At 37.6% G+C, this 23594-nt stretch overlaps 1 long non-coding RNA gene across 1 annotated transcript; it reads left to right on the forward strand.

Annotated features, from left to right (window-relative positions):
- The first annotated feature begins 830 nt into the window (after nt 1–830).
- Nucleotides 831–7001, forward strand: LOC139737299 (uncharacterized). Its single transcript, XR_011711370.1, has 3 exons — nt 831–1031; nt 1481–1796; nt 6790–7001. It is a non-coding gene; the product is annotated as an uncharacterized lncRNA (long non-coding RNA).
- The last annotated feature ends 16593 nt before the right edge of the window (nt 7002–23594 follow it).

Raw genomic sequence — 23594 nt, forward strand, 5'->3', positions numbered from 1 at the left:
AGATGATTTCTGCTTTGTACGTGCCGCATAGTGTAAGAGTTGTGAAAAATGTATCCTTTCATAACTTAAAAGATAACAACACATGCGTAAAGTATAGGCCTTTATAATATAAATGTCATATTATGACAGACATTAAACCACACACGAAAAAAAAAATGAAAGACAGAGACATGAATGTAAATCAATATGATTTATGACTTTACCAATTGCGCTGTGATATTTTCATTATATGCATAGTTTGCGGATGACAATAAAATGCCTCATTAAAAGCTCCGTGTGTAATGATTATTGCCAATATCACATCAATGAAAAATAAATGAATGAAAATGAAATGAAATGAAATCTAGATGTCGTGTTCAAAACTAAAACAATGTTAAGTAATCAATGGAATAACGAGGTGTTAAGTATGTATCATTGCATGATAGTGCAAATAAAAAATCCTGAAAGATTGAAACGTCCTTGACCAGTCATAATCGCAGACAAGGGGATAATCAACCAATACATCAAAATGATTAAGGCAGTGTTGGTGTCGAATTCTTTCTAGAAAAAAACCCCCACATTTTATGTGGTTTCCAATAAGTCGTGTCTTACCACTTTCTTGAAACCATAGCGGAAATCAGACAGACATTACAACAGCTAAACATGTTGCCAAGTAAAATGCGCAGTCTCACTACGCATGCCTTCCCTCCAATGACATCAACAGGCTAGAATCACCAGCATGATTGTCAGAACTTTAATTTTTCCACGATGCGGAACATCACTTTGAGCTTAACTCACACCGTATTGAAGACTCGGTGTGTAATTTGACATGTTTACTCTGGGAGGTCAAGTCAAGTGGTTGAATTCTTGCCGGGATAATACTCATCGAGTTGGAGTCACTCTTGATTTTACAACGATAGGAACAGGGACTGGGGTTTAACAAATCGTTATAAAACAAAGAAAAAGGATGTCTTCCTTGGTCTTGTTGATCGCTTGCTTCTTGCTCGTCGAGCCGTTACTTTCTTCTTCAACTCCGGAAAGTATCACGACGTGTATGTCTTCTTTACTTTTCTTCCTTTAAGGATATTTTCCTACTCTCTTCATATGTGTGATCAGTCGTTTCACTTGCTAAAGCGTACCTGTATTGAAAGACGAATTATTTCATCTCGCAGCGTACCAGGCTTACCAAATCAATTCAGGCACTTATTTTCTTTTTAATAATTTGTCATTTGGTTCAACTAAATTACACCAATGATTTGGTTTTATGTATCATAATACCCTTTTCTAATCTTTCAATTCGATAGTGAAAATAGGCTAAAAATACAATAGAATTAGTAGGCCTACGAACACCCGTTTCTCCATTCGACAATAATTGAGGAATTTTAAAGCGGCAAAACACTAAACAATTATGAATGCCAAATAATGTGAATCTTTTATCATGTTATCACTTGATTAATTTCACTTGTAACATTCTCTTCGTGCCCGATCCTTGTGCCAGCAGATTTCCCTTTCAACTGTTCTGGAAAGCCACTAGATCTCGACATATGGTGTGATAGAGTACCATGCATTGCTAACGATGATAGCTGGGTTTTACAGGCACCTCCTGGACGGCGATTTGTCTTTGACATTGAATCTATCAACAATGTAGTAATGGGATTTCACACACTGGATGAAATATCTAACCAAACGTCTCGGACTCTGATTCTGAATCATACCCTGTCTTCCCCCGTTTTGTCATTGTCGCATCAAATGAAACTGCATATATGGAGCGTATGCCTACCCATTGAATTTCAAGATGCATGTGAAGTGTTACGAGGGTAAGTATTTATTTCCTCCTATACGATGGAGACTTCTGTTGCTTTTAATCATACTCTGGATATTCCTTGAACAACATGAATGCACATCTATTTTTTTTTTCGTTCTTTCGAAATAAGATGCATTCACATGTTGATTAAAGGCGACACATTAATCGAGTCATGAAAAGGGCATTTGTGGGGGAATGCACCTTCCACTCTGCTTTTTAGCATTCCTCCCCATTTCCAGCATTTCCGTTCAGTTGAAAATATTCTGCATATTTATCGTTCATTGTGTATTGTGATGTAGTCGTGGGTATTCAATTTCTGTAAAATATTCATATGTTTCTTTATAAATGGAAAAAATGAATGAATGAATGAATGAGTGAATGAATGAATGAATGAATGAATGAATGAATTAAATGAATGAATGAATGAAATGAATGTTGAAACTGACATTGTGAATTCCATTCTCCGCATCACGCAGTGTATATACAAAACAAACACTGTCGGACTTACTGACACCTTTATACAAAAGTACATTGCCTTGTGATTTATGTAAAATTCCTTTGTCATAATTCTATTATTGTTATAATAAAATATTATGGCCTTTGTGTAGTAGGGTATTTGTTTAATCGCTCAGCAGATGTTCAATATTTGATTTAGGCTGTGTAAATCTCATGAATGGATAAGCAATATACACATTGGTACTTGTATCTCAAGTATAAGTTTTATCTCTTATGATTCAACAGACACATTAAACTTTCGAAATTGATTTTGTACAAGCGATGAAAAAGAAAATATGATGTATACGATAAACATTGGTAATAATACCTCTCAAGATGTCTTTGAACTGATAATAAATTATCTCTTTTTTTTTGTCGCTCCCCTTTTAATCATAGCAGGAGAGAGGATTAGTTATTGGATTTCCGCTGGGCAAATCTTTGTAAAGAATTCGAGCCTACATTTCGTGTATTTCAGTATCTATGTGTCAAACTAAATCATATTTGTTACACCTGTTCGTCTCCTTTCCCGGCTTCGACAAGAGGACACGCGAAATACATTCAGGAAAAGAGCTAAAGACTATGATTCTACACTGTAGTTCATTTTAATTTGTCTGTGTATCGCAAATGGGACAAAAATTCGCACTACCAATTTTGCGTGGACGACTCATATTAGGTGCAATGGGTAAACATATTGTCAATCTTGAGGGTATTTGTCATATTTTTGGAAGAGTAATGTTTCTTCTTCCTAATTTTGTTTATTTCTCAAATATTGGATAATGAGACGGATGGGAAATTGTGTTTTTCCCGTTTTTATCAAAACTCTTCTTTCTCGAATAGTTTGATTAGACATGCCTTAGAGTTTCCTTTTTATTTCTTAGAAACCCCTTTACATACTATACTCTCTCAACTCCAAAAGCTTTTGCAATGATGACACTAGTGTATTTTAAGGTACCATCAGTCATTGATAGAGTGAGTTTAATGAGTGGAAAAGTTTTGTTAATCTGATAATCAATATATTGTTGTTGCTCCAGAGTTATGGTTTTAAAGTAAGCACATGATATATGCTAAACTTCAAACCCACCTCTCTCAGTAAACACTTTCCCACAGGGTATACGTTGATTCCGTCAATTAGGTTTCGTAAGTCGATTTGTTTTGGGTTATATGTCATTCCAAAGCTTAAGGTCTCTTCATTCAGAATCTGCCCTTAACGAAAAATTCATGTTAGGCGACATTTTCGTGAATTTATGGTGCAGGGTCATATTCATTGATAATTTCCATCAATGATGAGTGAAGTATGGAATTGCTCAGAGCAATATTACCTTCTGTTTTTCACATAGCGACACTGGCGTAGCCAGGGGGGGGGGGGGGGGGCGATGGGGGCGGTCGCCCCCCTAAGATTTGGACCGGGGATTTGGGAGGCGAAAAAAAAAATGCGTGTATACTGTATGCATGCACATGAAGCGGGTCTCCTTCGCAACCTTTCATCAAATAAGATATTTTTTTTTTTTTATATTTCACTCAAAGTGTGCACCAGATCGTTGAATTTCAATTCAAAATATGCAAAATTTCTCGTGCTTGGGAGGGGGTATCCCCCTCCCAAACCCTCCCCCTCTGTGCCTCTTTCCCTAGCTAAGCACACTTTTTAGATTTACAAAAAATTATGAATAATTCTGAGTGCACAAGCCTTATCACTTATATTCCGAAAACTCAAGGTTCCCTCATGTATAAGGGGAATTTCCCCTTTTAATTGACCCTTTCCTCCCTCAGCCCCCCCCCCCAATCAGTTTTTTTTTTTTTTTTGGGGGGGGGTGATTTCCCAAATGTTGATTCCATCAAATATGCGTATACGAGATATCTCAATTTCAACCTTAAAAAGGCAAAAGCTCCATCGGAAGGGAAGGGTGGAGATAACACTCGCCCACGCCTTCTCCCTGCTTGCCCCCCCCCCCCCCCCGCCATGCATAGAAGTAGACTGTGGCTATACCCAGATCGCTTTATTTCAATTCTAAAAAACGCAAAAGCTCCACGAGCGGGAGGGGGAATCCCCCTTCCCCTAAGCTCTACCTCACTAGACTTTATACATACACACAAATGGTGCACATTCGGAATAAGAGCTAAATTCCGTGATTTTAACACTTCGATGAAAAAGTATTGCACCAAAAATTTGCACCAGATCGCTGAATTTCATGTCTGATAACGCAAAATCACCTTCGTGTGGCAGGGGATATGCCCCTATCTACACCCTCGTGTGCATGCTTTTTCTGTTTGATTGCTGAACAGACAGCGTTCATGATATTCAGTGTAAGAATTAATACAAGAAGACTAGTGTATTTAAATTATACCATTTTACAGGCAAATTGTTCAATAATAATCAACACTAAAATATACTGCAACCTTAAACAAGTGGGACTGTTTCAACTCGTTAAAACACGCAAAAACATGCATCAAATTGCACCATTTGCAACATCAAAATGCAAAAAGTTCTCACCGTGGGAGGGGGGACACCCCCCTCCCACACCCTCCCCTCCCCCCCCCCCCCCCCCCCCCCCTCGCTCGCTCGCTCCACTCGCTCGGGTTCAGTCGCGTTCATGATATTCAGTGAAAAGAATTAATAGAAGAAGTGTATTTAAATTATATCATTTTATAGGCAAATTGTTCAATAATAATCTACACTAAAATATACTGCTACCTTAAAGAAGCGGGACTGTTTCACGTCGATAAAACGCGCAAAAACATGCATCAAATTGCACCATTTGCAATATCAAAATGCAAAAAGTTCTTATCGTGGGAGGGGGACACCCCCTCCCACACCCTCCATTCCCCCTTCGCTCGCTCCGCTCGCTCGGGTTCAGTCGCGTTCATGATATTCAGTGAAAAGAATTAATACAAGAAGTGTGTTTAAATTATACCATTTTATAGGCAAATTGTTCAATAATAATCTACACTAAAATATACTGCTACCTTAAACAAGTGGGACTGTTTCACGTCGATAAAACGCGCAAAAACATGCACCAAATTGCACCATTGCAAAATCAAAATGCAAAAAGTTCTTACCGTGGGAGGGGGGGAAACCCCCCTCCCACACCCTCCCCTCCACCCTCGCTCGCTCCACTCGCTATAGGGTTCAGTCGCGTTCATGATATTCAATGAAAAGAATTAATACAATAAGTGTATCTAAATTAGACCATTTTATAGGCAAATTGTTCAATAATAATCTACACTAAAATATACTGCTATATACCTTAAACAAGTGGGACTGTTTCACGTCGATAAAACGCGCAAAAACATGCATCAAATTGCACCATTTACAACATCAAAATGCAAAAAGTTCTTACCGTGGGAGGGGGGACACCCCCCTCCCACACCCTCCCCTCCCCCTTCACTCGCTCCGCTCGCTCGAGTTCAGTCGCGTTCATGATATTCAGTGAAAAGAATTAATACAAGAAGTGTTTTTAAATTATACCATTTTATAGGCAAATTGTTCAATAATAATCAACACTAAAATATACTGCTACCTTAAACAAGTGGGACTGTTTCACGTCGATAAAACGCGCAAAAACATGCACCAAATTGCACCATTGCAAAATCAAAATGCAAAAAGTTCTTACCGTGGGAGGGGGGACACCCCCCTCCCACACCCTCCCCTTACCCCCTCGCTCGCTCCGCTCGCTCGGGTTCAGTCGCGTCCATGATATTCAGTGAAAAGAATTAATACAAGAAGTGTATCTAAATTATACCCTTTTATAGGCAAATTGTTCAATAATAATCTACATCAAAATAAACTGCTACCATAAACAAGTGGGACTGTTTCACGTCGATAAAACGCGCAAAAACATGCATCAAATTGCACCATTTACAACATCAAAATGCAAAAAGTTCTTACCGTGGGAGGGGGGACACCCCCCTCCCACACCCTCCCCCCCTCGCTCGCTCCGCTCGCTCGGGCTCGGTCGCTTCGCTCCCTCGCAGACTAACCGCCCCCCCTAAGATGAAATCCTGGCTACGCCGTTGCATAGCGAGCACCTCATCATGAAAAGATTTGTTTTCTTCATTAATAGTTTTCCACTATATCGGAAACATAATATCTATCAAAAGCAATTACTTTAAATGGTATATACACAAGCAGAAAAACCTTAACTTTTTAACTTGGAGAGTATAAGGAATGTAATTTTTTTATATCACTGTAGTTCAAAATACATTAAGATATCAGTTCCGTGTCGCCTGATCTACTGATCATTCATTAATTATGTTAATAGTCAAAAGGATACTGACAAGATATCTCCGGACGGAATCCTCGGAAAGTTATGAGTCTCTTTTTCTTTCTCTTATATTTTTTTCTATGTGGGGGCTGCAGCCCAATGGGGCCCCAAGCCCCCCTTTTCACTGTTCCGCAGCCCCTGGGTATAATGCACTTTTGTATTCACAATTACGCCAGTAGCAATACTAGTAGTACAAATCATTACTTCAAACGTGTAACCATAAGGGATATATAATGTTCATTCGTTTTCAAGAAACACCATTCGTAAAGCTGGTTGATGGACCTTCTCCCCTGGATGGCTTAGTGGTTCTGGAGTCAGACAGATATGTGTGCTATGATGGCTTTAACCTCAGAGCTGCTGAGTTAGTCTGCAAAGAGCTCGGCTTCACAGCAGTGAAAGATTTTTCAGCTCAAACTTTGTCAAGATCTGCAACAAGATTGAACAAGACTCAACGGCTTTCATGTCCTTACGGTAATTGAAGTATTGCTTATAATTTGATGATAGTAGTGCGTAAATGGGTGCGTCAGCGTTTCGTGATTTTCATGATATTAGATTGAAAGAAACATAACCCTATAAGGTTTTGTAAATCCGAATTTCATGCAACAAATTAGATTTGAACACTAAGGAAAGTTCTAATGACTTGACTCAGTTCTGAAGAAAGATCAAATCACTGTCACTTGTGGTAATCGCTTTCCCATCTAAAAATTCAGAATCCCATTGTAAAGTGCATTTGTCGGGCTGGGACTTGGGGATCCATTCCGACTTGTGCTTGTCTACAGAGTAACATCATACCAGATAGTTCTGCAGTTTAGAGTTCGTAGACAGCATTTGGTGCTTCAACACGTTACTCTTCAGAATTGTGTAATTCCTTCAGTGGAATCGAATCCAGTGATTTGTCGGTCCACGTGACGAGTCGGTGTTGTGCCTGGGTTTTCTTGTCGTTTCTCACTTACACTGAATAAAATATGGAACGTACTTGTGAGTGTCCACTACTCATTATTTGAGTGACCACCAAGAGCCTACGACAATGTGCTTGGTGTTTTTCTCATTATTGAAATATCAAAACAACATCATTTCAGATCAACGAGTATACCAAACCTTTAAATAGATTGTAAATGACTCCAAAAAATAGTAGTGACACAGTTTCAATGCTATTATTTCGTGTTTGTTACCTGCTTTTTTTTTTTGGCTCTTTTTAAAATTTGTTCCCAATTTTGTATATCATACTCATATTTATTTCAAAAGATGATTTATGCGTAGATAACATGGATAATTTACCTTTAGTTATCAGTTCCTTTCATTCAATGGTTTTATGGGTATAACATTTTTAAATTGAGTTGTGCTTTAATTACGGCTTCTGCAGTACTGACGCATTTCTACGCCTCAATCTTCAAAGCATAATAATTGTGTAATGTATATTAATGTCACGAGGCTCTGTTTTAAAGCTGGCCCCTTGGCACTAAATCAGACTACCATGTGTATTCAAATAAAATACTTCGTACATAAAACAATGAATAAATAGATATAAAAATATCAATGCGCAGGTTCGCAGCATGAACGTGTTCAAGACTGTCTGTCTAAAAGATCTGAGTGTTCCTGGAACAAGGCTGTGAGACTAAAATGCCGAGGTGAGATAAGTTTACTTATTTGTTCATACATTTATAATGATAGTCATTTTGTTAGTGGAAGTGTATAGACATTTGATACGTTACCACATTCTGACAAAATCGTGGACATAAAAACCTACAAGTAAGAAAAATACTATAATTGCTTTGTATAAGTAAGATAAAATGGGACTTGTCAAAGATAGAAGGTTAATTGTTGGGTGGTAGAAAGCTTAAAAGGATCGTATAGTTTTGGTTGAGACCTACTTTCAGGTTTCTAACATTTTTGGTCAATAATGAGAAACCTCTTATGAATATGAAAGAGTATGTAATTCCATGAGGAATTTGAACGTTTATTTGATGAACATTGGTTTTGAAATGGCTGAAATATCCAAATCAGAACGATTCTAATAAAGTGTGGGACCCACACTTTACAACGATCGGTTGTTTTACTTTTGGGGGATGTTTCAGTCATTCCAAACCCGATTTTCATCTTTTAAAAAACGTTTAATTCCTCGTAAAAGGGTATGCTCTGTACTATTTCATAAGTGTTTTCTTGCTATCTCGCAAAAACTTAAAAGCCCAATTCTCATCTCCACCAATACTGTACCATCCCTTCAACGGTGCACCACGTATTCTTTCTAGGGTATGTGTTTGGCCCTGAAAAGGGTCTACCCAGTCCCGTCGTTTCGGCGAGCATGTTCTCGCCGTTCTCAACGTTAAGCCTTCTACCACCCAACGTTCTACAGTCACGGAAGCCTTCAAAGATTTCAGAAGGTTAATTGGGTAATTCTAATTACCTTTCTATAAGATGCTGATTTATGTACTCAAGAAAACTATAATGAAAGCTTAGATTTTCGCAAGAAAATACAATTAATGAAACATGCAAAACATCACGTCTTCGAACCTTAATATCAGAAACAAAAATGAGAAAACCGTTGATTAAAAATAAAACCCGGGTTGGTCCATCGGCATACTAAAATTAGACCGATACTCTGCAGCAAATTGTGTGATTTGTGTGAGTATGTGTGTGTGTGTGTGTGTGTGTGTGTGTGTGTGTGTGTGTGTGTATCTGTCTGTCTGTATAATCACGATGATGACTTTTTGTGATTTTTTTAAGTGGCGTAACGTAGTATGAATCTCCAAAGAAAGTAATATAATCTAGCAAAACAGCTTGAGCGTTCTACATCACACCTACTTATTTTACTCAGGAGGCGTTGGTTTAGGAATTGAAAGGTAATTTACTTAGGATACTTGACCTGGTATTTACAATAAATCAAGGACATATTTTCACAATGTGAAATCTAACGATTCGTGATTCTTAAAAATCACTGGTGTCCCATTTTTTTTTTTTTTTTGTCTTTCATTCCCTCCAGCCACATGGAATAATATCACGCACGGATTTTTGTCTGTGCATTTTGTTGAGTCTAGTCTTACTTAGAGCTAACAAATAACTTATATTTTCTGCCAGAATGTATCGAACTTTATAGATATTCAAACTGAGAGCATACATGCAAATTAGCAAAGACTACACAAGCAGAGAAAGTTTCAAATTCTCGAATTTTGTGGAAATTCAAGCACATCTTATGGGTCTCATTGCTTTTCGTTGGCGGCATCTTAATTTTGTTTTCTCGTGCGCAAGTAGGTTTCATCATAAAAAGAAAGACAAATAAGAATCATTGATCAAAAGCAGTCTCCGTTGATAGAAGGTTTTTTTCGGTTGAACAATGCAGACATTTTCCCCCATAGCTTCATACACAAAGTTGATTACTTTGACTTCGTTTTACATACCTACTGCAGTACATGCGATTATTTTGAAAGTCCTGTGACATAGGGTTCATTCACATTAAGGGTACAAGTGATTATTTTTTCCCCATATTTCTCTTTTCATGATCATCACCCTCTGCCTTTCGTTATTGTGCAAATATTGGCCCGTCTTACGTTTATTTCATGACAATGTTTTAAAGCTCCTTCTTCATTGAAATTTCATCATTCCGTTGACAGATTAGGTGACGGTATAAATAGGGAACTGTTCCATGTACTTTGTTGAAAATAAAATTGGTCTGAATGAAAGCAAGGCCAGCTGTAGAGTCATTGGTCTTGTAGTTTTTGTCTTGTAGTATTTCGGCAATCGTGAGTAACAAAGGAATATAATTTTAATTGAATTAGGAAAGAGCCGCGAATTGAAAAATGTCAGTTCGGAATAATGAAATATTTGCAAGTTTTAACCATCTTATTCTTCAAATTCATGAAATTCTTCCGTCGATAGTTTTTTTTTTCAATGCAACTGATTGACAAATTGCCCTACATCTTATTCTTTATGCACGCAGAACCTGGATTTCTTGGCTGCTACCAGGGAGATCTTCACACGTTTCAGGATTTACAAGACATAATTTCCGGCTTTAGCGTTCATTCTGATGAAGAGTGTGTGTCTACCTGTAGAGTGATGACAGGAAACCATGACATTGCTATTTTTCATGATGGAGACTGCATGTGTTATAGATCAGACGAGTATGCCAATTTTATTTCTGGTGTAAGCTATACTCATTATTGGACACCTGAAACCAAGGCAGAACCTGAATCCGGCCAGCAAATCCATTGTTTATTCAACCGTGAGTAACAGAGACATTGAATCCATGATTGGAAGAAACTGTTCTTATTCTCGACATTCTCTTCAAACACCTTTGAATATGAAGTCAGGTTGATACCATGCAAATGGAAATGATACTCATAATCTCCAGACTTTCTACCACACCCATTTATATCATCACTTTCTAGTTCACATTTTAGTATATTTCTTTTCTTTTTTATCACATAGGTATACTCCGCTTTATTTATTTGGTACCATTAACTCGCCTGGTCTTATCTTCTATCTGTTCTCCGTTTCTTTTTTCACAAACACTGATTGCTCGGGGCTTACAGCCAAACAAGCTTGATTTTATGTAGGTCTTTTCTTTGTTCAACCCCATTTCGATTTCGACCAGTTATCATTACAGTTGTTGTGTTATTACCATGTACATTGTTTGTTTTTGCACATTGTTTACAAGGTAAAAGAACCTGTATTTTTATTTCTGATGTAATATACATAAACGAAAAGTATGAAAAAAAAAATGAATTGAATTGAATTGAATTTCCAGGACATAGTATTGCTATTACTTGTATTTCAACAAACACTAACAACATGATCTCCATAAAGGGCAGGCCATGATCTTCAATGTCAGTGCAGGATTTGAACATGTAAAGCTGTCGGATTAGCATCGAGCATTATGCCTTATTATTAGAAACGAAACTCTCGTTTTGTCAATTTTTGTATTGGAATTCCATGCTTTCTGCTTTTGCTTATTGTGTCGGTCGGGTTTTGCGATCATGTCATCGGCGATCTGTTTAACGGTCAATTGGGTCTCTCTCTCTCTCTCTCTCTCTCTCTCTCTCTTAAAATAGTTATGTAATTGTCGCAAGATATTCCAACTTGTATAGAAGTTTACATCTGCAATGACATCGAGAGTATACAGAATAAGACAAATTTCATTTCATTTCATTTCATTCATTTATTGTCCATCACATGCTTTTTACAAACAAAAATATACATAACAATTTCAAAACTTTAGACATAAAAAGGCATCTTTTTGCCAATATTATAAATTATAAATAAGTCTTATATATATTTATAGATATCTTGCATCAACTTCAATATTCAAACATTCAACCTTTTAATGTATCTTTATATAATTAATATAAACTGTGAATACAACAAAACTGGTATGAGTGGTTTATTTCGTTGCTTTGAGGGTACAATATACAAAATCCTGCAAATCGACGTTCTTCTTTTTGGTTGTTGTTGTTTTTGTACATGTTAGTCCTTAGATTCTAGTTTATGTTAATAACGTTGATTAAATTTCACTCTTTTCTTTAACTGCTAGTTTCAGTAGGCTTTTGTGATCATCCCGGTCCTGTGTCTAACGGTTATTGGGACTCCAATATAACGAGCTTTGGGTCTGAAATAACTCTCACCTGTGACCCGGGTTTCATCCTCATTGGCAACCCAACACTGCAGTGTGTGGGACTACCTGCATGGTCGACGTACTTCCCGGTTTGGAACGCGTCAGTCCCGTCTTGCCAGGCAGTCGAAAATGCAACAGACGGTCCGTACCACAAATACAGTATATCTTGCATTATCATTGTGTAACTAGAAGCAAGCTCTTCTAAACTGTAAGAATGTATAACCGACATGAGGAGATGCAGCCTCGTACAGGGTGTCATCAACAAAATAAATTTGAACTGAACTAAACTGCATCATGATTTCATCATCTGACAGCAGCTAATCCTTACTCCACGTCTCCCCGTTAAAAAAAAAATGAATTAAAATTAAAAGGTAAAATGAAAATGGACAGGCCTAAAGTCACTTGAAATTCTAGGTTATATACCAAAATATACGATATCGAATACGATTAGTGTATGCGATTCGTGTACATCGATTGACACTTCACCTCCTACAGGATATGGTTTCGTTCACTTAATACTTGATTGACATATCAATAACTTAAAGAGAGCACCCGCATGATTTCTATTCAATTAGATTCAGCTGTCATATTTTCAATCATATGCACTAGATGCCGACAGGGGAATGATTGGTTTAATATCCTTGTTAGGTATGACCATGACTTTCTTGAAATTGAAATGTCACCTCAAAGGAGCTTATCTCTCTCTCATAATACCCTGTCGCAATTAAGATGTGATATTTGACCAACGCGATGACTCATTAATCAGTATCGATAAGTCCTTATCTGGTTTTTAATGTCAATAAAATGTTGAGGCATCTCCTGTCCTAAACCAGGAAGTTCCAATGTAGAAGGAAATGTACAATGAGCAGTTTTTATCCTCGTTCAAAATCCCCGAGGGATGTATCCTTATGTTTCATATTAGAATACACTCTCTTGTAAGAGATGTTTGTCTTGGTTTTGTTACACTGTTTCCATTGTAACAACTTATGTGTTTGTGTGTCTTGTTACAGATAATGAGTGGCACAATGCCAGAATCAGCACAACGCCGTCGCTAATTACAGATTTCATTTCAAGTGAGTACTGAAAAACGCACACTGTCTGAAATAAAATGTTATACATCATTGAATAGTATTATACACGTGTAGATTTCTAAACAGTGCTTCTTACAACAATTGAACCTGTGTCCACGTCCTATTATAATCAGGACTTTGTTAAATTGTTTGTCTGTATAAATTAATTTGTAAATAATGTAATTAGCCGAAACTAAATCGAACATGCGATCTGCAATAGGCAATGGCTTGACACACCATAGTTAATCTAGCAAACGACAAGTGCAGATTCTTGCTTCACGCTTCCGTACCTATAAACTGACGGCATAAAAGCTCACTGGATTTTTGTTATGTAGCTATATGCAGGTGTGAAGACTTCTGGACTAGAAAGGGACTTAACTCTATACTGATGACAAAGATTCAATGATGTGTCTGCATTGCCTGTGTGCGTACTACCACTAACTTGTTTTTTTTTTTTTTGTTTCTTTGCATAGGCGAACGGCAGTCAATTGATGAATTGACGACATTACAAGAAACGATTATGATGACTTCTGCCGGTGAGCACCGTGTCCTACCACCAAACAAACGAGCCTAGTTTTAATCATCTGTTTTTTTCCTCGTATATCAATTTTTCTTTTTGTATTTCCAATGATTATTGTTGCACTTTGCGCTGCTCTTCACGCAGATTTCCTTCCGACTTACAACAAGATTTCTCACTGCAGTTAGCCGGTGGTATTGGGATGACAATGGCAGCATTCTTATTTTTTTGTTTGTTGAGTACACAATTTCGAGAGGCAATGTGACGTAGATTGTATATCACTGGAGCCTGAATTTTGCTCGGACAGGTATACATTATACAGGTTACGCTTTCTCAATTCATTGTTCATATGTACTCAACTGCACATAACAATAATATGATACACATATATGAATAGAAAAACAAATATCCACTTCGTATAATGGACTTTAACAGTAATTCTCATTGTCATGTCATTAATCATTTCATAATAGTGAAATGTGACATCATGAAGAGGATATAGTATATAAAAACTACTTTCTATGACTTGTAGAAACATATTTCCATTGTTTAAAAGTTATCAATCATTTTTGTGAATTAAGATTTCAACCTATTCCATTATGTTTCAGTTTCTGGAGAACGAGAAATAAACATCACTGTATACATCCTGGGAACTCTTCTGTGTGTTGTTCTCATATTGCTTGTCATCCTTTTGGTGGCTTGGTGCAACCATCCTAAGAAAAGGTGAGACTTTGTAAAGTTCAGAAGCTTGTGTGTGTGTGTGTGTGTGTGCGTGTGTGTGTATGTTTGTGGAATGTTGCGAATACGCGGAGATTTTTGCGAATGCCTTTTCTCGTGATATTTACCACCAGGGGCAGAATCCAGGAAAGAGGGGGCGCCTTTACAAAATTAAAGGGGGCGCATGCATCTCACCCCCAATTCTGTTTTTTTTTTTTCTGTTTCTTTTGTCTTAACAGACACAAGGGGAGGGGCGCGCGCCCGGTGCGCCCCTGCCTGAATCCGCCACTGACTACGTTGAATGCATCTCTCTCTCTCCCTCTCGCCCCCCCCCCCCTCTCTCTCTCTATCTCTCTCTTTACAAATCAAAAAGATAGTATTACGTTCAACAAATAATTTTTGTTTTGTTTCATTATACAAGAAATAAAATTTGCAACCGGATCATGCCTTCACATTTCAAAATAAACAAACCTGTTTCAGAAAATTGAAAATAAGTCAATGATGTTCATTTTCATTAAATCTTGAGAATTTACAGTAGATATATTATTTCTTTGAAACGATACATATCTTATCCTTCCAGGGACAGACATAGACCATCACCAGCTTCGAATCAGCTAAATGACAGGCAATTGCAGATGTATCCTGTAGACACTTCGAATCAAAATTCGAGCCCTGCAGATTATGCTGTATTGGACACTACCGGTACTGACGTGGGAGCAGAGGGTCACCTTGTTTCAAACAACCCTGGCAACATACGCAGAGTTATCACGGTTCTTCAAGAGGATCCATATCATGTCTACCAGGACGCTGCGGAGGTGCGCAAGATGGCTTCCCAACCCTCTAGCGTAGAGCAACTGCCTCTTGGTGCATTTTCTGCGGAGAGGAATGACAATACCCTCGTCAGCACATCATTCACCTCAGTAAACATACCCCACATTGAAAAGTACCATGGCCTACAGGAAGCATCACTGGATAAAAGTGAAAATAGCTACGAGGATTGGGACTACCAAGATGTAGATCTTAATGAAAACGATGGGGTGAAAGAGAGTGCCCCTAGATCCCCTGGAGGAGCGCGATTATTTGATGACAGGTGTTATAATTCACTTGGCTTCACCAAAAGATCCGACAGCACTTGTACTCAAAGGCAGGATGCCTGTAGTAGGCCCAGAAATCTGTCTAATGCGAACGAGGGGCTAGAAAACGAATACGCAAAGCTACACAAACATGGAGACTTTGCCAAGTCTACAGATGTGTTGATAGACAATGACTACGATCACATTAACTTTGACTACTATGATGACACTGCACAAATTCAAACCCCTACACACCCATCTATCGGGCAGACTTTGCAATCTGAAGATCACTCTTACAGAAAAGGGAATATACCCCGTGCCAATATAGGTTCCGAGACAGGCGTAACTTCTGAAGACGTTTTCTATTTTCAGTTAGAACAGGGAGAATCTCATGATATGAAATCCATTAGCAGTCCAGTGTACCCTGACGCTTTTGACTCGAGTGATTATAGTTTGTTGAATCCTGAAGAACCCAATGAAATCCTTCTTCCAGATGTGAGAGGACTTGATGGCTTGAAGGACACCAAGAAACAGACCAGCGAGAAACTAGAAATGTGTGAAGAATTGTATGCAAAGGTGGACAAAACTCGAGTAGCCTGTAATGCTGATGACCAAATAGCATTGCATGAGGAAATGTACGCACAGGTGAATGAGACGATAGGGTCATCCCTGTCAGGGATACCGGTGATGTGCGAAGGGTTGTACGCAGAGGTGGACAAAACACGTGAATCATGCATTGCTGACACAAAACCAGCATCGCATGAGGAAATGTACATGGATGTCACAGACATTTAAATGTCTTAATCTCAAGAGCTTCGAAAGTGTGTGGTGTGGAATCCGCTCTTATGTGTTCACTCTTATCCTTCAAAGTTTGGACTATTGCAAGTATTGACACCCCTCTTCTCGATTTTAACTGGCATTAAATTCAAGTATCTTCTTGTTAAACAACTTAATCCCTGCTTGTTCGGTTCGTGAGAATATCTACTTGATCTAGACAGGCGATGTTACAGTAAATGTACGAGTATATCATATCGCATCACTCACCATATACATATTGTAAAAGCAATGTATGCACGTGCATCTCAGCAATTGTACTTTATTTCAGGTATAGAACATTCTTTTGTGTAGGTTTGCATGTTCTTATCAACTAAGATAACTCACAAGTGATTAGCCTCATCAGTCGAGATCGTCGAATTTAGAAGTGGTACCATGAGTGCTTTAGCAAGTTTTCAATAATTTGTAGTTACCCACTTTTGAGAAAGAGGACCCAACACGAGCTTACTGGAACTATTCGGATCTAGTTAATTGATGTAGTCATGTTGATAATTATGATATGAGATTATCATATTCCATTTGATTCATGAACGCTTGTATCTACTGATCTACCACATGTACATACGTCATACGTGCACGTAAAACATGCAATGGACAAAAATTATGAAATGATTGACCAGCAACACCGTTATTTCCCCCGATGAGGCCAGCATTGAGTAACAATTGCAATTCGTATGAGGAAGGTAAAGCATTTCTGCACGGAAATTGTAATGTTCTCGCATTGACAAATTGAAAGATGCATAGGCCATGTCGCCATAAAAGGAATCACAAAGTTTATTATTTTGACGACATCGAGTACTTCTGTACATAATTTTTGTATGCATCATGTATGTTTGTTCGATATCATGACACTTGAACAATCACATATCCCTGTGGTCTGTATTGTTTTGACGCTCATCTAGAAGTAATACTGGAGGTATTGATTTCATACTGTATCATTGATTGACACTTCGCCATGCTAATGTATCTATGGAAGTGACTGCACGGGTGCAGTCAAGAGACCGACGCCCACGAGTCGTACAGCTCACAAGTCATACAGCCCATGAGTTATACAGATGCAAGAGTCATACAGCCCATGAGTTAACAAGAGCCACGAGACCGACACATTAAGCCCCGTGTTGTATCTGTCGAAGTCATAGGCTTGTGTCGAACTCATGGGCTGTATGACTCGTGAGCTGTATGACTCATGGACTTGCTTTCAATATCGATTTCGTAGGCTGATGACTAATTGTGTCGGTCTATTGGGATGACCCCAACTATACTGCTTCTGCTATGCAATCTATTTCTTTGCACCTTATAGTGTAAAGTATTTGTTTGCTTGTTAAACAAAATATCCATGTAAGAATTTCACCATAATTACATGCACTTTATTAAAAAAAAAAAATCTTTCACATAGACCATTGGCATTGACACATTGTGTAAATTGTATGTTAACATTTTCTCTGAATATGCAGAATTATATAATAGAGCCGGACCGAGCCGGACCGAACAGGAATTGATTTATTAGAAGTAGAAGAAATTCCACCATTACACGGATTCAAGTTGTGTTCAACATAATGATTTTTGAATATTTTGTAAAGATGTCTAACTCCTTCAAAATGGTGCTGTCAAAAATGTCATCAGCTAAGACTGTCACCTGGGGGCATTTCATGAAGCATTTTGTCTGACAACTTGTCGAAAAAATTTACTTTCAGCCAATCAGATGCAAGGAATTCAGTAGCTTTTAACAGTTTGTCAGACGAAATATCTGACAAAACGCTTCATGAAATGCCCCCTGATCGTCCATCTCTTTACCTCCGCAGTCAATGCACTTTGTTCTCCATTATAGCCACTGAAATACAAAACTTCTCAGTATTGTTCATGAACCATTTTCCAAATTGATAATGAGAAAATAAACATGAATATATACCAACAGTTACCTGGTTTCGTACTTGTGAAGATTCTCGCCACCAGGAAAAATGAAAAGCATTGTTAATATGTGACAATGCACCTCAAAACAAACAAAAAGTCGCCAGACATGAATGTCTAGTTAAGACCATATTCTCAAAGAACAGACTTTAAGCTTTAAAATGATGTATAACTCAACTCAAATGGACTCTCCTAACCTATCTAAATATTGGAAAGAAAGCACAAACTCGGGAAAAGTGTGAACCGAGAAAGGAGGCTTTGAAGTACAGTGTCTATTCAAGCGCTTAATCTTTACCAAACCGTGCTGGCTGTGCGATGAATGGGACAAAAAACAGGAAGTAAACCACCAGAGTAACAACAATGAAGAGATTATCAAATTATACTGAAATTAAGCATGCCTCATTAACACATTGTGTCCATAATTAATGCCGACTTTCAAAGCAGTAGCGTTATCCTTTCAAAAGATATTAGAGTTGAAAGTGAAGAGTGTGGACAAGGTTTTTCAGAAATGAAAAAGGGAATCTAAAGACACACCTAATCCAACGGAATCACACTATTCTACCAAAAATGTTCGAGATAAACTGCTAAAAAACACACTTTCCTGCCCATTTTATGATACCAAATTTTAGCATAATGTAAAAGAAGACCCGCTCTTTCAGAAAATATAGAAAAGTCAAGTTCGGCTAGGTTGACCCATTTCACTTATTTTCAGTCCTCACGCAAAATCAGTGTGTGCGACTTTATGTTCGTTTTGAGGTGCACGGTCACATATGTACAGCTGTAATTGATAAGTGTGGCTATTTGCTTCGGAGCGTATCAATATCATCCCCTTAAACACAGTGGAATGATTCTAGACCTATATTGTGTGACAAAATCTACTTATAATGGTTAAATAACCCCACATGATAATGTAATATATGTGAGAGCAATGCATTGCAACACTGTTTGTGCTGGAATATTTTAAATTCAATATGAAAGGTCACGGGAAAAGGGGGGGGGGGCTAAGTTCCCCTGAATTGGATTGATGTGATATGTAATCCTTCACCCCGCATGCCCAGTACAGTCGACGTACACCGAGGTCTTGATTTTGAATCCAGAGCTTGTAATGTTATTTATCCAAGATTTTAATGATATAAAATATATCTCATATCCTTTCAGATGAATATCGATGTCAAATAAATTAAATTTGGAGAAAAGCAATTCATCTCTTTACATGTGCGTACATTCAGTTCAATTATAAGATGGATGATTGTTAGGCAAAAGCGTTAGGGCTAAACAAAAGCAAGAAACACAACTGTACAGGCGGCGCTGAATGATAATTTTAAGTAGGTGAGGGGAGATATTGATGAATTATGAGGTAAATATATATATATATATATATATATAAATCAAGAAATATACTGGTAACGTATTTCATTTTTATTTTTTTGCCAATTAAGAATGAGTTTATTCGACTCAAATTTTTTCAAAGTTTTCAGCGACCTCCGTCTTCTTAGGCCCCGTCACACTACAGCGAATGCCCAACGAATGCCCAACGTATGTCCAATAAATTTGAAAATTTGAAGATATGTTAACATTCATTGGTAATACTAGAATAGTTCGTAACATGCTTGGCGTTCTTTGTATTCATTAGCTATTCGTAGGAATTCGCAGAGATACGCTGGAGCCGATTTTATTTTTAAAACATGTCCAAAATCTCCAGCGTATCTCTGCGAATCCCTATGAATAGCCAATGAATTCAAAGAACGTCAGACATGCAAACTGTCTTTACATTTTCGAATTCGTTGGGCTTTCGCTTGGCATTCGTTGGGCATTCGCTGTAGTGTGACGGGGCCTTTAAGGAGTCTTTTCTCCCTGGAGCCAATACGGGAATTTTCAAGATGTTTGTGTGATTGTGTGATTGTGTGTGTGTGTGTTCGTGTTCGTGTAAAACACATCAAACATTTTCTATACAGTATATTCAGGCTCCCCTTCCTAGTTAAAGGTTGTCTTGAGTTACATATTTCTTATGCATTCTTTATAATATCCTTAAAAAGTCAAAAACACAAGACCCTTGATATCCTACATAATTCTGTGTAAATTGAATTGTGCATCGCATAAACAAATCATGGTTATATATCCACTTCTCCACCTTCTCAGTGGTACATCAAAAATATACAGTTGTGTTAGATCATTTTATTTATTTATTTATTCACCGTATAAAATAAAAAAAAAATAACAATGATACAATACAACTGGAATATATAACTGAAGAGAAACGGATGGATTGCCCTTCTCAGCTCGGCCTTCATGGCCGTGCTGGTCTTCCGAGGGGTCCAACTTCACATGAAAAAGAAAATTACAATAGTCGAAACTCCATACAATAAAAACTAATTATACACACACTTACTTACACATAATGATATGATGCGAAAAAAAAAATGATACATCAGTGTACAAAATCAACTAAGACAACATTACAAAAACAAAAAAAAAAATCGTTGGGAAAGCACATGATAAGCCATTATGACACGCAAAGTAAACTGGGTGCTTCGGACGTCAGTGTTTCCCGGGAATCCTGAAGAGAACGGAAATAACTGAAGGCATCGAGAATGAACAACAAGAACCAGTTATGAAGTGGAACATACATGATTTACTATACATGAATAGATCCAAATATTAAGTATATTAAGTAACGACTACGAGGTAGTAGCAAAGAAGTGTTGTATACTTAGCGCGGGTTACTGGATCTATAATCATAAAGGTAAAGCACATTGTAGCATGGTATCTCAGTTGAAATACATTCGAATCTGCAAGTTATAGCTCATTCCAGTAACTAATGCAAAGAGTAGCTAAAACAACAACCGAAATTATGTTCGACATTATCGAATCTCAGGATTTATAAGGATAATCAAACACATATAAGGAAACAACAATAACAGCGACCTCGACTCTGGCGGCCACCAGGAGGGCGCATCTTGTGAAAGGGACTACAGACAAAACCAGACAAAGCATCGTAGCTTCCCATGTGTCATCTTTTTTTAATCAGAATGTACGATTATGATTTCAAAGATTACAAACAGTAACAGAAACATATTGTTATTGTTAGTTCCTGCAAGAAATTATTTGCCTGTTATTTGCTCAATGTGCATTTATCATAAAGCTATTTAAAAGGTCGAGTCTTTAATGTACTTTCAAAACAAGAATCTAGCACCATTAAAAACTCATGCATACTGCGGGAAAACATACATCAATATTCATTCTCCACGAACGATCATGCAGATGATGGGCTCAGACTCAAAAGTAAACAGGCAGGTTGGTATGTAATTGAAGCTATGATTGACGGCGTATACTCATCACATTCTGTTTCCGTTTAATATCTCATTGTTTCGCTTCCTTGAAAACCTGGGAAGTCTGGTGAGACATCTTTATTCAAAATAAATGAGTATCTCACATGTCCTATAAAACTGTCAGTCTGATCACGTAAGTACACTCAGGGAGTGGTCGAGCAGTTGCGCAGTCTCGTTATGCGCACTTTCTCTCACGACATCCTCAGGATGTGGAATCTCAAATTTTCAACAGTGACAATTACTTTTGTGTATACAGCGCGTGACATGTTCCCGCTAAGGTCTGTAATACAATATCGCAGATTTTAACTTCAAACGTTATTGTCTGGCCTTGGCAGATTGTTTTGCATTCTATCAGAATTTTTCAACAGTATACACGGCCTATGACCACTATTGGATCTGTTTATATTGGTTTTACAAATCATTGAAAATGGCATACTTGGAATGGTCATTTGGTGTTCTCATCTTTCCTCATTTATTCCTCTTTTCATCAACCATGGGGAGTAATACAACGTGTGAGTATCTGCCATATGCATTAACTTTATTAAATCATTGATATATTACTAGGGAGGTGTTTGGGTAAAAGAAGACAAACGGTCATAATATACATGATTTACATACTGGCGGTAATAATCACGGTTAATCTAATAGCACTGTAATACTTGCTAGTTTTCAACTGGGCATAAGAAATAAAGCTTTTTTTAATCTTGTTTAATAGGAAACTCCACTGACTTGGGTCATGCGTGTGCGCTATCAATGTCAGCTGTCACAGTGACCACTTTAATGTGCATCTGAACTTTTAAGACATGATATTGATTATTGGCTGTTTTTACATCAATATTTACATTGTTGCTTTTATCTCCGTTTTGAACGTATCGGGTGCGTGTGGATGTACATGCCAACTTACTGTCAAAAAATACATCAGTTATTTGGAAGAGTTACTTGTGACAATATCAGGGATAGATGGACAGTTTTTTGGTATTAATTAATTCAATATTATATGGTAATAATGGTTTTCATAATGGCTGCAATGGAGTCTGATTTGTTCCAAAGACTATGAAGATTGAATCAGTTGCACAGGCATTGCAACTGTTACAATGTGGGTTTTGAGATCCAGGGTCACTCTTAATTGCACTTAGTCTACATGCAATATCGAAAAAAAAAAGGAACCACTTAATCGCAATATACCCCACCCCGCGTTTTTCGTCCAGCAGATTTAACTCTGAACTGTTCGGCAAGACCACTGGTACAAGAGATATGGTGTGACGAAAGATGCGTCGCCAATGGTGATAGTTGGATTGTACAGGCGCCTTCTGGACGTCGAATTCTCTCGGACATTCAATCTATCAACAACAATGTAATGACGTTCAATATACGCGATGTAATATCCAACAAATCATCCCTGATTTTGATTAAGGATCACAATCAGTCTTTCCCTCATTTATCACTGACTCATCAGACGAAGCTTTGGATATGGCAGCATATATACCTTCCCGATGAAGTTGAAGATGTGCGTAGCATGTTTCGAAGGTAGGTATCAAAGACACTGATGCAATGATAAATGTACCATATGAATGAAGTTGACATGTTATATTGTTATAATGTTTTTATTTTTTTCTATTTCTTCTTTGTTTGTTTGTTTGTCCTTTACTAGGAGAGTGACATGTAATCAGGAATTGTTACTTCATTCTCTCCCGGCATGATGATAGCATTTAATCATTTCTATATGTTACATAATATGGTAATTTTTTTGTGTCGATATTCCGAAATTTCGAAGAACATTGACTTAAAAAGAATAGTGTTGAAAACAAAAGAACAAATAATAAAAAAAAAACAGGAATGGCTTGAATACAGTTTCGTGACGTGACATTTAAATTTGTTTATGTATTCCCATATTGGCCGATAGAAAAATGACTCAAATACTCAAATGAATAAAGTAGTGATGCCACAATTCTTTGTACAACATAATTGCATTTAGGTCCTAATATTGAGCTTAAAGGGGAAGGC

Source organism: Diadema antillarum, unplaced genomic scaffold (genome assembly GCF_040938485.1).
Source record: "Diadema antillarum isolate AM-2024a unplaced genomic scaffold, OU_Dant_1.0 seq00000688_RagTag, whole genome shotgun sequence".
NCBI classification, from domain to species: Eukaryota; Metazoa; Echinodermata; class Echinoidea; order Diadematoida; family Diadematidae; genus Diadema; species Diadema antillarum.